At 42.8% G+C, this 16,079-nt stretch overlaps 1 protein-coding gene across 4 annotated transcripts in view; it reads right to left on the bottom strand.

Annotated features, from left to right (window-relative positions):
- LOC106565729 (neural cell adhesion molecule L1-like protein) overlaps positions 1-15,212 on the bottom strand; it is an 87,516-nt gene extending 72,304 nt beyond the window's left edge. For 3 of the 4 annotated variants that reach the window (XM_014133154.2, XM_014133159.2, XM_014133160.2), the window contains exon 1: positions 14,874-15,212. The gene's annotated coding sequence lies outside the window, so the exon portion shown is untranslated. The remainder of the gene's footprint in view (positions 1-14,873) is intronic. The other variant, XM_014133158.2, reaches the window with a different exon arrangement.
- Positions 15,213-16,079: the final 867 nt, after the last annotated feature.

Raw genomic sequence — 16,079 nt, 5'->3', positions numbered from 1 at the left:
GGGAGACTCTGATTGTTGATGTTCTTGTTCGCTGAATGCATAGGGTGGAATGTTAATTGAATTAATATCAGCCATAACTAATTTGACCCATTGAGTTGCTTAGCCTTGATGCTCACTTGCCTGCATGTGTTCCGGAATATGCTAACCACCCACTAGGCACAGACGTCAATTCAACGTCTATTCCATGTTGGTTCAACGTAATTTCATTGAAATGGCGTGGAAACAACCTTGATTCAACCAGTGTGTGCCCAGTGGGCAGGCACTAAAATGTAGTAAATTGAGTAAGGGTTCCAAACCTTATAATCACTTAAAATGCTTTATCTGAACAATAGGGACAATTTAAACAGTTCATTCTAGTTCATTCCTGCCACCTTCCTCCTACTGGGGCCATGTGGGCCCTGAGAGAGTGAATTGAAAAGTTGTTTACTGTTTTTGACTGTGGATCCCACTGGCAAGGAGGAGTATATTTGGTCCAAACGGTGCTGAACCGTGAGGGTTATCTATATGGGGGGAACAGTGGTGCTTCTGTTCAGAAGCACAATCAGAATGAAAGCTTTTCGAGGGCCAGCAAACCATGTCCATGTTCACTGGAAGGAATGCAGACTATTCTCTAATGAATGGGGAAGAGTTTGTCCGAGTGCCCTTCATACACTGGCATAAAGAGATAGGATAATGCAGGGGGTTAATGGGTGACCTGGCACACTTAGAGCTCTACTCAAGCTCTACTCACGCCACAGGTGGTTGGGGTGAGCGGGGTGGGGTGAGCAGAGATTGTTGTTTCACTCTCAGAGGCAAACAGAGGGAGGGTAACTAAGGGAGCCTCTGTGAGTCAGTAATGACATTAGGTACGGACCAGCAGGGGGAACCTGACTGTGGTCCATACCCCCCAAACGCTCTCTGCCTCCAGTGCTAGTGGGTGACTCCAACAGGAAACAGGGACATCCTAAACACAGGTCTCCTGCTGCTACAGGGGGACAACAGGGGGACAACAGGGGGACCAGGCAGTATTTAAACATGCTCCAAACCATGTCCATGTTAACCCAGGGGTGGGGACATGGGGTCTGTTCAGCAAGAAGGCGAGGGCCCCCTAGGCAATGAAGCACTTGTGGACAGGTTTGTTGTGTGAGAACATATGGGCCAGAGCCACAGGCACCTCACACTCTGATAGTTTCATCACATGTTCCTAGTGGCACAGGTTGCCAATGGAAACGGGCTCAGCTGCAGCCAATAGTAGCAAGGAATTACTGAGGTGTAAAATAATTTATAAACAGGAAGCCTTATTTACTTAGGCTTTAGAAGGGAAGAGTTAAATGCTAAGTGCCTGAGGGAATTGGTAGGTCCCCAAGGCTGAGGTTGTCAATCATACCTGGTTTCTGGTGATAAACCAGAGCTCACGCTCTGTAGACCCTGTCATTTTATAGAGCAACATGCTCTCCCAATTATCATGAGCCCCAGTCTGGCACCTTTAACCCCTGCATTGATTACTGTGTGCACAAGTTGAGGAGATTCTGGAGCAGAGGCAATAACTGTCAAATGGTGACGAGAGCTGCAGGCAGATCCATATTAAGCCTCTTGTCTCAGGCACATTATGTTCGTTCGCACAATATTTTGTGTTTAATTCATTCATGAGAAAAGTCATTGTGTGTATGATGCTGAATAGATAAAAAGCTCCCTATTCAGACAATAATTGGTCAGACAGTATGATTGCCTGCGCCTGTAGAATAAGGTTTGATCTGAAAACAAAAGGCAACTTAAGATGACAGCATAGGATACAATAATAGCGCAGGCAACATGTAGACATGCTTGCACGACAGTCTCTCTCTCTCTCTATCTCTCTCTCCCTCTTCAGAGTGTGCTATTAAACACATCGGAATGACATTAACGAATTTGAGCTGTGAAAAATCAGTTCCATGGAGTGTTGTCATTTGCGAGTAGACGACATAATGCCTACAAAGCTGCAGCTGCATCCCAATTAGTTATATTATAGTGTATGAGGTAACTCATGCAACAGAAGGCCTACCTGCCGCTTTCACTGGAAAAATGACACACAGTCTGACTCTGAGAGACGCCACAGGAAACTGGCAGGGTCAATGGAATGACAACCAGCGCAGGCTGTCCATCCAATCAAGGGAGAGTCTCACTGCAGAATCCTCCATTTGTCCATAAACATCAAATTTCGAAAGTAAATTTTAGGCATTCATTCCGAATGGTTAACGGTAAGGGTAAAAAAAAATGATAGGTAACATTTTTTAAAAAGGAGTGCCTAGCACTGGGATTGAAATGCGACCCTCAGAGCCAGAGCCTGCGGCTCACTGTTGCCCCTAGTGGCGTTTTTTTTAAAATAATCTCCTGACATCCTGCTTACCTGGACGGATGACGAATTTCGCAGTGGAATCTTGAGCAACCTGGCTGCACTCTCAACAAAGACCGATGGGAACATTTCCTGGCCTGTAGCCCCAGACATCAAAGCAGAATTTATTTTAGATCACCTCTATTGATCTGGAACCTCACAGCCATTTCAAATCCACTAAGCACTGAGATAACACTGGACTGGGTGAGGTCTGTCTATTTTAGTGGATTTGGAATAAAATTTGTTCTCTCAAGTCCCTAAACCAAACCAAGATTCCTCTATTTGCATATTGGTATCATTGTTGCCATGGCATTACTATTCTATTGTTCTATTTCGTACCCTCCCCTTCAGGAGATTTCATTCTTAGGTTTTGTATACTGTTGGATCCTTCAGACCCCCCAAGCTCAATCACTGAGAGAGAAATATGGCACAGATGCTACTTAGAGATGGTTTACTTTGAAAATAAGATAGGAAAACCTAAGGGCACGTGTAATTGCTAGATATAAGGGCAATAGACAACAGAAATCAAAGCATTATGGTCTGTTTACTCTTATCATTCTCCAAAAAGGAATACCACAATTGTGTTTTCAGAGTACTTTGAATATTTTGTTCCCAATATATCCAAGCTCTTTCCCCAAATAACAAGCACACAACAGCCTAAATACCAATCTAGTGTATGCTAATTTGATACGCAAATGATAATGAGAGCTAAATGTTGATGGAACTGCCTTGCATGACTCCAGTACAGTCAATCTGTTGCAACATTCAGGGAAACCTGCATTGTACTGATTAGCTAATGCAATTAAAGACTATTTACCACAGAGATTGCCCCTTCCTTCATGCTCTTTTGTTTGTCAATTTGTAATTTACACGGCACATTTGAATGGCAAATGTAGATTCGGACTAAAGCATGCGCTCAATTCCTCTGGGAGGGAAGTGTCAATAATAAGACATGATGAAGACATTTTCAGTTGAAGAGTCTTAAACAATAGCAATGGGCAGAATTAACTGTTCATGCTCGTGATGCACCGATATGACATTTTTGGCCGATACCGATATCCGGTATTTTCCTTGCCCAAAAACCCCAGATACCGATACCCGATATTTAAAATTTAGCGGCCTTTAAATTAAACATTTTAGTGGCCTTTAAAGCTTTCTAGTACAGTTAAATAGTTAACACACACATGGACGCAGCGGTCTAAGGCACTGCAACTTTGTGCAAGAGGCATCACTACAGACCCTGGTTCTAATCCAGGCTGTATCACATCCGGCCGTGATTGGGAGTCCCATAGGGCGGCGCACAATTGGCCCAGCATCATCCAGGTTTGGACGGAGTAGGCTGTCATTGTACATACAAATTTGTTCTTAACTGACTTGCCTAGTTAAATAAAGGTTACACACACACACACACACACTGACCAAAAAGTTATTTTGTTGGCATTTACGTATGTCCCAATTACCAGTAAAACATAATCAAAACCTATTTCTTTCACTTACTTGCTGTGCTGTTTCATTGTTCATTTGTTCAGTCGTTTCATTCTCAACCAGGATTTCTATGGAACGCCGTTTGGTTCTTTGTGTGTCAAAAAAGATACACGTCAAATAACACTGTTTGATGTGTCAAATAACACTATTTGACATGTCAAATAAGCTTGTTGACAAATCAGGACCTGAATATGACTGCACGTCACATAATAATTTAACACGTTCATATTTTTTTGACGTAGTTATTACACATCGATGACACTATCACTCGTATTTCATATGTCACAACGATTCAACAATACATATGCTATGATGCTGGTAAAGTTGTCTCGGGCACCTACAGTGCTGGTTATAAAAAATCTAGCTAGCTCATGGATGCAAACAATGTTCTTCCCCCAAAACATAGCAAAATGACATAATCTGTTTCAGTAGCCATAGTTAGCTAGCTAACTGTATAGCTAGGTGTCATCATCTAAAATAACCCTCATTTATAAGACAGTTCTTATTTGATTAATGGTGGATGGACCCATCTATGTGAAGCTAGCCACAATAAGGATTAGCCACAATAGTGGACTTTGCGGTTAGCCTTCAAAATAAAAGTATTAATTGACAGTGATGCAAATTAATACAAATAGTAGAATTATGTCATGAATAGATCATGCTAAACGAGTTTGAAATGTTGTGATATAAAATCAACAAAAGACAATAATTTGTTAATCTGACAGAAATCTGTTGAAATCACACTGGATGTATTATACTTCAGAATTGCATTGGGGCATAATTATTTCACTGTACAGCCTTACCTATGGATTGTGGATCAATGACATGGGTGTCAGTCTACTCAGTGACAGCCAGAGAACATTACTGTCGTAGGTCTTATTGCGGGACTCTGAAACAACTGAATTGAGCCACATTTATTGTTAATATATAGTGTATTGAACACTATTCCTGAGGAAAAACAATACTGCATGGATATTTTAGAGTCTGAAAACTCTGAGGAGGATGTTGGGAAAAAGTAGCTTGGGTACTGAGGAGACAGATACTCCATTTCATTGATCCCCAATCCTTAGGTAAAGCTGTACAGTGCAATATGAATGTCAATACACACAATAGGCTGACTGGGGAGGTGATTTCACACCTTCACATTCCCGCAATAAAACCTACAACGCTAATATTTGCGTAAACTCTTCACAGTTGTGTTCTGTGGGTGTCACCGAGTAGACTTATACCCCATTTCATTGCTTCACATTCCAACCTTGTTTTAACATTATCTAGTCTAAATATGGCATAATTCCACCAATTGTAACCTTCTGCATCACTTTCAAATAGGTACTTTTATTTTGAAGGCAAACCGCAAATTCCACTATTGTGCCTAATCCTTATTGTGGCAAGCTTCACAACACATAACCCGGTACGGTCGAGCCTCACTAGCCAGATGAAGCTAGATGGCTGCTTATAACGTTGGCTTTGGGCAACAGGGTTAAGTAGCTGGCTAGCTATTTATTTTAATGAACTGAAGTTCAATTTCAATAGGCAAACAACACCTAGCTAATACTTACTCACAAGGATTCCTAAATCACTGCTAAGAATAATGAAAATGACTGCAGTTTCTACTGGTCAAAGTTGCCGTCAAACAAATAATGCTTTATTACCAACGCGTTATTGTAAACACATTGTTCGTGGCCGGTGAAGCAGACTTTTTTGTACAGCTTTGACAGTGCTACTGATAGTAGTGGTGGCACTTTGCTTGCACGTGCAAATTCAGAACACACAACATTCTATAACAGAACTGTGTTATTTGATGTGTCAAATTAAAAGCTTATTTAATGCGTGTATCTTTTTTGACACGTAAAGACCCAAACGACATTCCATAGTATGTCGTGAAGCTAATAGCAGTGACGCCATTACTGTGTAACTCCGGTAGGGCAACATCTGAAAAATAGCACACTTGGTAGTGTGCACCGGTGCTTGACCAGCCGAGAAAGCCATCATCACCCACGACAGAGAACGGTTGATTGTCAAGGGCAATGAATTTCATTATCTTGGCGTTAATGGATTTCACCTTAGAGTTGTCTCGCTGAAATGTTCTCACTCTTTCAAATGACTGCTCGACTTGTTGACTGCTTGATCAACACAGCAGACATTGTGGGCTAGGTTAGGAATGCTGTGTTGCACGTGTAGCGCAACATTTTACGTGGCACCATTACGTCATGTACCTACGTTATATAGGTATGCACGTAAGCTTTGACATCAGTTTTGCACATCGGTGTTAAACTAGACATTGGGCCAATACCAATGTTGGCATTTTTAGCTAATATCGGCCAATTACGATATGTTCACCGATTTATTGTGCATCCCTAGTTCATACTATCCCATAGCTTTGTTATAGACACATGTATTATCCTCACACGGCATCAGTGGTACTTGCCTTGAGGGGTGGCCACACAGAGAGTGGTTTCTATCTACATTGGGGATAATGAGGTACTGATTGAGAGGAAAGACGCCATGGCGTTTAACTTAGTGGTTTTATCAAGACAGGGCCCCCTAACCCACTGACAGACAAAACCCCTCAGCCTCATTTAACCAGACACACCTGCAGCCAATTCATACAAAACCACTCCCCAGGCACTAGCCAAATCCAGCATTAAACTCTGGAAGGTGATAGGTGGCAGGCTCACTCCAATCCGATGTAGTGCCATAAAAATGAATGGTTCCAGCCAAGTTGGAAACATAATGAGGTCAAAGTGTCTCCACTGTTCTGCAGGTGGTCCCACGGTTAGATTAGTAGAAATGGGCAGAAGAGTTACCCCCGAGCTAATAAATGGCGCGGAGTCTCGACCATTTTGGCAATTTTACTCAACATTTGCCATGTCTGGGGGCAAGAACATTAAGAAATAGACTATCGCTGTGTTCTGGCTGTCAGTATAGTTGACCTCCAGTATGCTGGGGACAGACACAAAGACTTTCAGAACCCCAATAAATATTCTGACATGTCTCCAAAAAGCAGTCAAGGCATGTAAAATGACTTATACAATACAAACTGCATGATAACATTCAGTCAATTTGTAGGCATGTAAAATGACTTTTATAATAAAAACTGCATCATAACATTCAGTCAATGTGTAGACATGTAAAATGGCTTTTATAATAAAAACTGCATCATAACATTCCGTCAATGTGTAGGCATGTAAAATTACTTATACAATAAAAACTGCATCATAACATTCCGTCAATGTGTAGGCATGTAAAATGGCTTTTATAATAAAAACTGCATCATAACATTCCGTCAATGTGTAGGCATGTAAAATGACTCGTATAATAAAAACTGCATCATAACATTCAGTCAATGTGTAGACATGTAAAATGACTTTTATAATAAAAACTGCATCATAACATTCCGTTGATTGCTAATGAGTCTTAGGGTGTCATCTAGTTGTAAATTGAGCTGGGGAAATCAACTATGAAAAGCAACTCCAATTTCATTATGATAAATGAGAAGCTCAGAAAGCACTCATTCAGTTGAAATGAGAAAATCATTTGTTTCCAGCTGCTAAACACCTCTAACGAACAAAGGATAATAGCACACAGGAATCGCCGCACCTTCAAACTGAGAGAAGATTAAGATTTTACACATGCAATAGCAACCCATCCAACCATTTAGCATGCCCTCCTTGTTTCATTATTCTAATCATGGCTGGTCAGTGGTCTGATCCTCTGTCAGGGGAGAGCCCTGTTTGACTCTAGGCGTGGCTGGGCCGGTAAACAGGCTCATGCTATGCAGAGCAGCACACGTTGGGCTTCTGATGTATAGCTTATCACACCCAGTGATCCTACATGCAGCATGTAGCTCCGTCACTAGCTGAGAGTCCTAGGCAGCCAGGAGTCAACTCTGCTTACAGCCCCCAGCGGCGCTCCATGCTGTGTAATGTGGTCCCAGAGGACACCCCAAAGTGAGTGTACCGCTGCCCTCACACTCTGAGGTGTGTTTTAGGGACACACATTACACTGGTTCCCCCCACAGACTCTGGTTGAGACTTTTAGTAGGGCCATATCTAATTCCAAACAAAACAGCAGTTACATTGTAATATTATGGGAAGCCGCCAAATGATGAGTACACGTGGGTTAGGTGATTATGGTGGAGCACCTGGGCCATGTGTTTGTGTACACTTGGATGTATGGGATCGCCGTGCATCCTGTTGTTGTCTATTGGTGTCTGTCTACCCATCAGATTCAGTCAACAACAATGCCATATGGTGAAGATCTTTGGAGGCTGCTGAATAATGACCGAAACAGAGCAAATGAAATGGCATCAAACAATTGGAAACCATGTGTTTGATGTATTCCACTGATTCCGCTCCAGTCATCACCACGAGCCCATTCTCCCCAATTAAGGTGCCACCAACCTCCTGTGGTGAATATATTTTCATTTGGTACGAGATAAGTGGTACGGTATTACAATGTTCCCCAACTGGTCCCCCAAGTTTTCTGATTTAAAAAAAGTGTTGGACATAAAAGGCTGTAAAAACACCAGCAAATCAGCTCCAAGTGATTTTTTTATTTTGGAAATCTGTTCCGATGTATTCCTACGCATTATAACGAGATATATGTGATCGTATACAAATGTAAGCAAGGTTTGAAATGATTATGTTTTAGTCAAATATTATTTCTGTTGGGCTTCTTGTGGTCAATTTGCAGTCTATAAATGACTTGTAATTATGTTTCGGCCCCCTGACCATTCACTCAAGAAACAAACGGCCTGTGGCTGCTCTATTACAATAGCACTGCATGTAGTAGATGTTAAACATGAGCCTCATGTATCCTCCTAAATTACACTCCCCATTATCTCTAGCCTAGTGGTTTCAAATGACATTTACCCAACAACTGAGAGGGAAGGGAGGGAAACTGTCTGATTCCTGCTCTTATCATGCCACTTGAGACAATGGCTCTTTTCCTGTCCACGTGCCTGTCTGTCACATCTGTCCTGTCCTCCTCATCCTGTCTGCCCTTCTACACCACTTCCCTAGGGGGGTCCTCCTAACCTTGCCCACACAACACACACAAGAAGACTGTGATCCCCTCTATTCAATGCCTCTTTTATGTCTTTCATCTTTGTTCAGTACGCTCTTATATTCATGAGTTATCTGGAATTGAGACTGCAATTGAAATGTGAATCATTTTGCTGACTTTTATTTAGGATAACAACTTCTGGCCTACCGAGTGGTGCAGCGGTCTAAGGCACTGCATCACAGTGCTTGAGGCATCACTACAGACCCGGGTTCTATCCCAGGCTGTGTCCTACCGGCCGTGACCGGGAGTCGCATAGGACGACGCACAATTGACCCAGCATCGTCCGGGATAGGGGAGGGTTTGGCCAGGGGAACTTTACTTGGTTCATCATGCTCATGCTCATGCTCTCTTTGTGGCTGGCCGGGCGCCTGCTGGCTGACATCGGTCGTCAGTTGAACAGTGTTTCCTCCGATACATTGGTGCTGCTGGCTTCCGGGTTAAGGAGCGCGGTTTGGTGGGTCACGTTTCAGAGAATGCATGACTCGACCTTCACCTCCCCCGAGCCTGTTGGGGAGTTGCAGCGATGAGACAAGATCGAAATTGGGGAGAAAAAGGGGGTAAAATACAACAACAAAAAAACGTACTCTTTGTGTTAAGGCTGTCAGGTTTTGTTATACCTTTGAGGACCTTATACACTATATATACAAAAGTATGTGGACAGCCCTTCAAATTAGTGGATTCGGCTATTTCAGCCACACCCGTTGCTGACCGGTGTATAAAATTACTAAAATACATTACATATTTATACAAAAAGTATGTGGTCCCCTTCAAATTAGCGGATTTGGCTATTTCAGCCACACCCGTTGCTGACAGGCATATAAAATCCTTCTAGAGCACACAGCCATGCAATCTCCATAGACAAACATTAGCAGTAAAATGGCCCGTTCTAAAGAGACTTTCAATGTGGCACCATTTCCAACAAGTCAGTTTGTCAAATTTCTGCCCTGCTAGAGCTTCCCCGGTCAACTGTAAGTCCTGTTAATGTGAAGTGGAAAAGTATAGGAGCAACAACGGCTCAGCTGCAAAGTGGTAGTCCACACAAGCTCACAGAACGGGATTGCCGAGTGCTGAAGCATGTAGTGCGTAAAGATCATCTGTCCTTGGTTGCAAACCTCACCACCGAGTTCCAAATTGCCTCTGGAAGCAACGTCAGCGCAAGAGCTGTTTGCCGGAAGCTTCATGAAATTGGTTTCCATAGCCGAGCACAAGCCTAAAGTCACAATGCGCAATGGTAATCGTCGGCTGGAGTAGTGTAAAGCTCGCCGCCATTGGACCCTAGGGCAGTGGACATTCTCTGTAGTGATGAATCACGCTTCACCATCCGGCAGTCCGACGGACGAATCTGTGTTTGGCAGATGCCAGGAGAACGCAACCTGCCCGAATGCAACTGTAAAGTTTGGTGGAAGAGGTATAATGGTCTGGGGCTGTTTTTCATGGTTCGGGCTAGGCCCTCTAGTTCCAGTGAAGGTAAATCTCAACGCCGCAGCATACAATGACATTCTAGATGATTCTGTTCTTCCAATTTTGTAGCAATAGTTTGGGGAAGGCCCTTTCCTGTTTCAGCATGGCAATGTCCCCATGCACAAAGCAAGGTCCATAAAGAAATGGTTTGTTGAGATCGGTGTGGAAGAACTTGACTGGCCTGCACAGATCCCTGACCTCAACCCCATCAAACACCTTTGGGATGAATTGGAACGCTGACTGCGACCCAGGCCTAATCTCCCAACATCTGTGCCCAACCTCACTTTTGCTCTAGTGGCTGAATGGAAGCAAGTCCCTGCAATAATGTTACAACATCTAGTGGAAAGCCTTCCCAGAAGAGTGGAGGCTGTTATAGTAGCAAAGGGGGACCAACTCCATATTAATGCCCATGATTTTGGAATAAGATGTACTTTTGGCCATTTTGTGTTTTTACACTTTTATTAGAATCACTTGTGGAAATTCAAACCACCAAAAAACAAAAGGCACTATACATCTGATTGAATATAGGCATGCAGGGGCTGGAGTGGCTTAGTGCTAGATTGTAAACCCTGTTCTTTCAGAAAAGCAATGCACAGTTGGCTCAAACGGCCTCCAATAAAACCTAATCCTATTGGTTGTGGTTCTCATTCCTATGAAAACATTGCAAGATGAAAAATACTAACATGATTTTGTGGATTCGTTTTTTATATAACTGTACAAATTTGTACCAGAAGTTGCAATTTTCACCATGTACTGAGGCAGAACAAGTGGCACTGAAAGAACATGAAGAATGATACACCCAGCCATTGCCTTAAGCCCGGAAGTGTACAGGGGACCTTGCCAGCGAGAGAGACGCCTCCTATCGCCCTCCCACTGGGTTGTTCTGGGATAGGAACTCCAGAACATGTGTGATAACATTGACCTCGTTGCAGGTTTGTCCTTCAGTATTAACTTTGCAGATTAATTGTCCGTGCAGCGCAGGCTGCCATTGATCATATTCACCAGTGGCCCCAATAATGCAGTGGCCTGTTAAATAAGATATGAAGGTGAATTCTGGTTGATCACAACCTCTTATCATTACATCTTCATCATACCCCCCCCCCCCCAGCCTGAATGGACAGAATAATTCTCTTGCCGCTATCTCTCCCCGGATTCAATTTTATAGGTATCCTACAAATAGCTTGTAATTGCTTGTACCAACGGAAGCCTGAGTTGAAGTTCAATTATGCCTGGATATTTGCTAGGTTCCACCACACATCTTCCAACACACTGTCATCCATACCATACAGAGTCTGTTGTCTGGAGTACATCTAGGTGTGTCACAATGTTTCATATAATCAGTGTTTAAGATATCAGTATCTGTTCCTGGGTCAATATAATTGCTCTCTGTCACAGTCCAGAGAAGGTCCGAAAGGCTAATCTGTGTTATGAATCACCAGTGTTTTATAGATTAAGAGATTAAGGGGCATCATATATGGGCAATGTATGGCTATTAATGTCTGCTTCCCGTTGTCAAGCTCATCTGTAATCTCTAACAAGTATCTGTGTAATCTGTATTCCATCAGTCAGCAGGGTGCCTGTAGAGCACAGGTGTCAAACTCATTCCACGGAGTGCCGAGTGTCTGCTGGTTTTCACTCCTCCTGGTTTTCACTCCTCCCTTGTACTTGATTGATTAATGAAGGTAACTAATTAGTAAAGAACTCCCCTCACCTGCTTATCTAGGTTTTAATTGAAAGGAAAAACCAAAAACCTGCAGACACTAGGCCCTCCATGGAATGAGTTTGACACCCCTGCTGTAGAGTAATGGAGTCTCTCTCTCTCTCTCGCTCTCGCTCTCTCTCTCCCTGTAGTTTGCTCTCTCTCTCGCTCTCGCTCTCTCTCTCTCTCTCTTTCTATCCCTCTCACACATAGAAAACACGCTCGTGTGCACAAACACAAATACACATGCATTCACACACACTGTGTCTCTCAGCTTTAAAAGTCATTCTGCCTCAGGAGGCATTGCGTGTTTGTATTAAGGATTGCATGAACATGAAAAATAAATGCAGTGGACGTAGTTATGGGCACAGGTGTTTGTTTGTGTGACTGAATTTGGGTCTGTGTATGGAAGAGAGAGTAAGGGAATGAAATTGATGTTGTCTGAGTACATGTCAGTTGGACACACTGTCTGACAGGTACAGTCCAGATGATAATGTGGATGTATTCACATGCATGAATGAGGGATTGGTCATTCTTGGTCACTTTTTAGAGTCCACTGTGCAGTCCAAACCATGTTGAAAGTCCATCTCAGTAGCCTTACTAGCATTCCACAATCTGGTATTTTTCATGCATTTTTGTAACCTTAAAACAAAATAGGCATGAAATGTGTCTGGTCAGAGACTCATGTTAAGTGGTCAGAGAAGTTTGCCTGGCTGACATGGACCTGCAGGTACGTAGTTGGTGGTGAAGCCCTTCCTTGTCCAGTTACACTGAACTTCATTCAACTTGTTTGGTGAGAAGTATTCAACCAACTTTTGGGTACACAGCACCAATGGCCTGAATACTGAGAAGCTTGGGATGACTCGTGATCACCAAGTGCCATGATAGACTCTCATCCTTAGCCTGGAAATATAATGCACTAACTGGTTCAACATGACATCTCTACAGGATATCACACTTAAGGTGGTATACACTCATTATACATACTGCAGGAAAAAAAGGTATAGGCCCATCAATCCACCTTTACCAAAAGGAGTTCAAAATAACGTATTTTTGTTCTGTGCTTAGGGACAAGCTGAGCTATGACCAGAAATGGAAGTGTGATCTTCACAAGGTCCATCTAATTGATGTGGCTTGGCAAGAGTTGCTGCACACAAGCACATGAAGAAAAGGGAATTTAATAATATGACAGGAGAACCATATAGGCGTTCTAAACAAATAACCCCCAAGAGGCACTTTACTGTGTGCTGTGAAACCACTGACCAAAACACAAAACTTTGAAGGTGGAGTATTCCTCCTGAGCTATTTTTGACTACTTACCTATTTTAATTAGCAAAAGCATATTATGAGAGGAATCATTGAGGCAAAAACAAAGTATGCATTATACTGTACACACTGGTATCTTTAGACTCACACAAATACAAATCATCATCACCTGTTCCATCTTGCTCCAAATCAATTATGAAATGTAGAAGCTCCGAAATACAATAACGTCAATCTGCTGAGTACTTCTAATGTGACTAATCATACTCATTAAAGAGAAATCACTCATCATTTTGTCACGCCATGTGCTCTCCACAAAAACCCCTTGCCCCATAATCCAAACCAATGCATAAAATGGAGATGAATTTCCTCGATGGGGAAAAGTAATCAAGAATCTTGGAGTGGCTCTCAGTGGCAGATGATTGCTGTACTCAGAGATGAATCCGGTGTGCATCTGCCCACTAACATTTGCCTCTTGTTAGGCTACCTGATTGTAGTCTAGGTAGTGAATCGTTCAAAAAGACAGAAGAACAAATCTAGAGTACACACAATTGTACAGGTGATTTGCAGTCCTCGTTAACAATTCAAAGGAAGAAACTCAGTTCAGTTCTTGCCATGTTTGCACATAGAAGTAATTAAGACTACTGTGGGCTTGACAACACAAAAGTATTTTTCATGGTCTTTTAGGAGAATATTCAACATGTCAGGAGATGAACCACCAACATCTTGCAATAAAGAAATGTTGAACACCTTTTTTCTCTCTGATCTCTAGCCTACTGAAATGACCAGCAAGTAATATCAAAGTACTATCAAAAGTATGTTACAAATAATTGAACTCTAAGAAAAGTAAATACAAACTAAATATACAGTTTGCACATATTCTTGCTTATTTCTATTACTGTCTGATTATGCCTGGAGGGTAGCCTAAGGGGGTATGGGGGTGGGAATGGGGGGGGGGTTAGTTTCTCCCCTTGCCCCCAATAACAAATTATACAGGTGTCCATAATGTGTCCTTTAGTTGTGTGGGCTATAATTCCAAATTGTGAAAAGACTTGCAAGACATTGCAAGACATTACTGGCCATGATATATGTTGCTATGCAACATAAAGCACTATGCATGCTGTAAGATCAGTAGATATTGTTTTAAGAAATCCATGTAGATGTAACTGAAATCAATTAGATGAAGGCATGTAAGCCAACATTGTTTATCATTACAATTAAACAAACCAGGCAAATAGATGCAAACATCCATTCTAGGCTACATTGTCATTTTCCTATGAGTTATTTATCTATTCACTCTGACATTTTCTATTTGATTGTGTATGTCGTTCCATAATAGACAATTCACTATATGTTATTTTGGTTATTATATCTAAGTAGGGTACTTGATGTAACGGTTGTGATAATTTATGCCTGCCTACTTTAGAGAAAAGTATCACAAAATCAAGAACTAATTACAAGAACATATGAGGTATAACAACATGTAGACTATGCCTTTACCGAAGAAAAAAAATGCAAAGAAACATTTACAAAAGTAAATACACGTACCTTTTAAGAGCAGTTCCTATCGTTCCAGTAGTTTGATGAGGTTGAATTTAGTTTAAAGCGGTCTGAGATGCTTCGCGCTACTGAATCTCAAAACGTGCGCAATTGGTCAGACAGAACTAGAATGACACGAAAACGCTTCCTCGAGCATAGATGCTATCGCCCCCCTTGTGAAAAAGAAGAAAAACGAATAGGTTTTCTTCTACAAAGACGTTCAGAGAAAGGGACCCTATCGCAGTCAATAGCGTTTAGAAATCCATGGCAACCGAGAAAACCCTCCACAACTTCTCAATGTTGTGACCGGGTTAAAAGACCCTCAATGACAGCAGCATTATTCCAGTCACAGAATGGGCACGCCGGTTTTGGGGAGGGGGAGGGGTTGGGGGTGACAGACCAGGCTGTTAGAATGAAGATTATTGAATGGAAGGAAAATGGAATTGGAATTGTAAATGTAAATCAATCAACATCACAGGATATGTGTCAGTAAATGCTAGGAGTGGTGGTAGGAGTCAGGCGCAGAGAGCAGAGGTAAGGAGATAATGTGTTTATTCCGTAACACAAACAAAAACGGTCGACGCCAACACAACCGGCGTGAAAATGCGAGGTGCCCAAAAACAACAGGTGCACAGCACGCACATAAAACAACACTATACGATCGCCAGCACTTTCAATAACAACACACACTGACGTAAATAATCCCGCACAAACCTGTACGGGCTAAACAGGCTTAAATAACCATAAATCAAGAGAACCAAATGGGCAACAGGTGCAAACAATAAGACATACCAAACGAAAACGAAAAAGGGATCAGCAGCGGCTAGTAGGCCGGTGACGACGACCGCCGAGCGCTGCCCGAGCAGGCAGGGGAGTCACCTTCGGTGGAATTCGTGACAGTACCCCCCTCCTGACGCGCGGCTCCCGCAGCGCGCCGCCACCGGCCTCGAGGACGACCCGGAGGGCGAGGCGCAGGGCGATCCCCATGAAGGCGGTGGAATTCCCTCAGTAGTGGGGGGTCCAAAATGTCCTTCCTAGGTACCCAGCACCTCTCCTCCGCGCCGTACCCCTCCCAGTCGACGAGGTACTATAGGGCCCCCCCCCCGGAGTCTGGAGTCCAGAATGGCGCGTATCTTATACGCCGGGGACCCCCCAATGTCCAGCGGGGGTGGAGGAACCTCCGGCACCTCACCTTCCTGCATGGGACCAGCCACC

The sequence above is a fragment of the Salmo salar genome, chromosome ssa12, assembly GCF_905237065.1.
Source record: "Salmo salar chromosome ssa12, Ssal_v3.1, whole genome shotgun sequence".
Taxonomy (NCBI): domain Eukaryota; kingdom Metazoa; phylum Chordata; class Actinopteri; order Salmoniformes; family Salmonidae; genus Salmo; species Salmo salar.
This window is presented reverse-complemented; position numbering and strand designations above follow the sequence as displayed.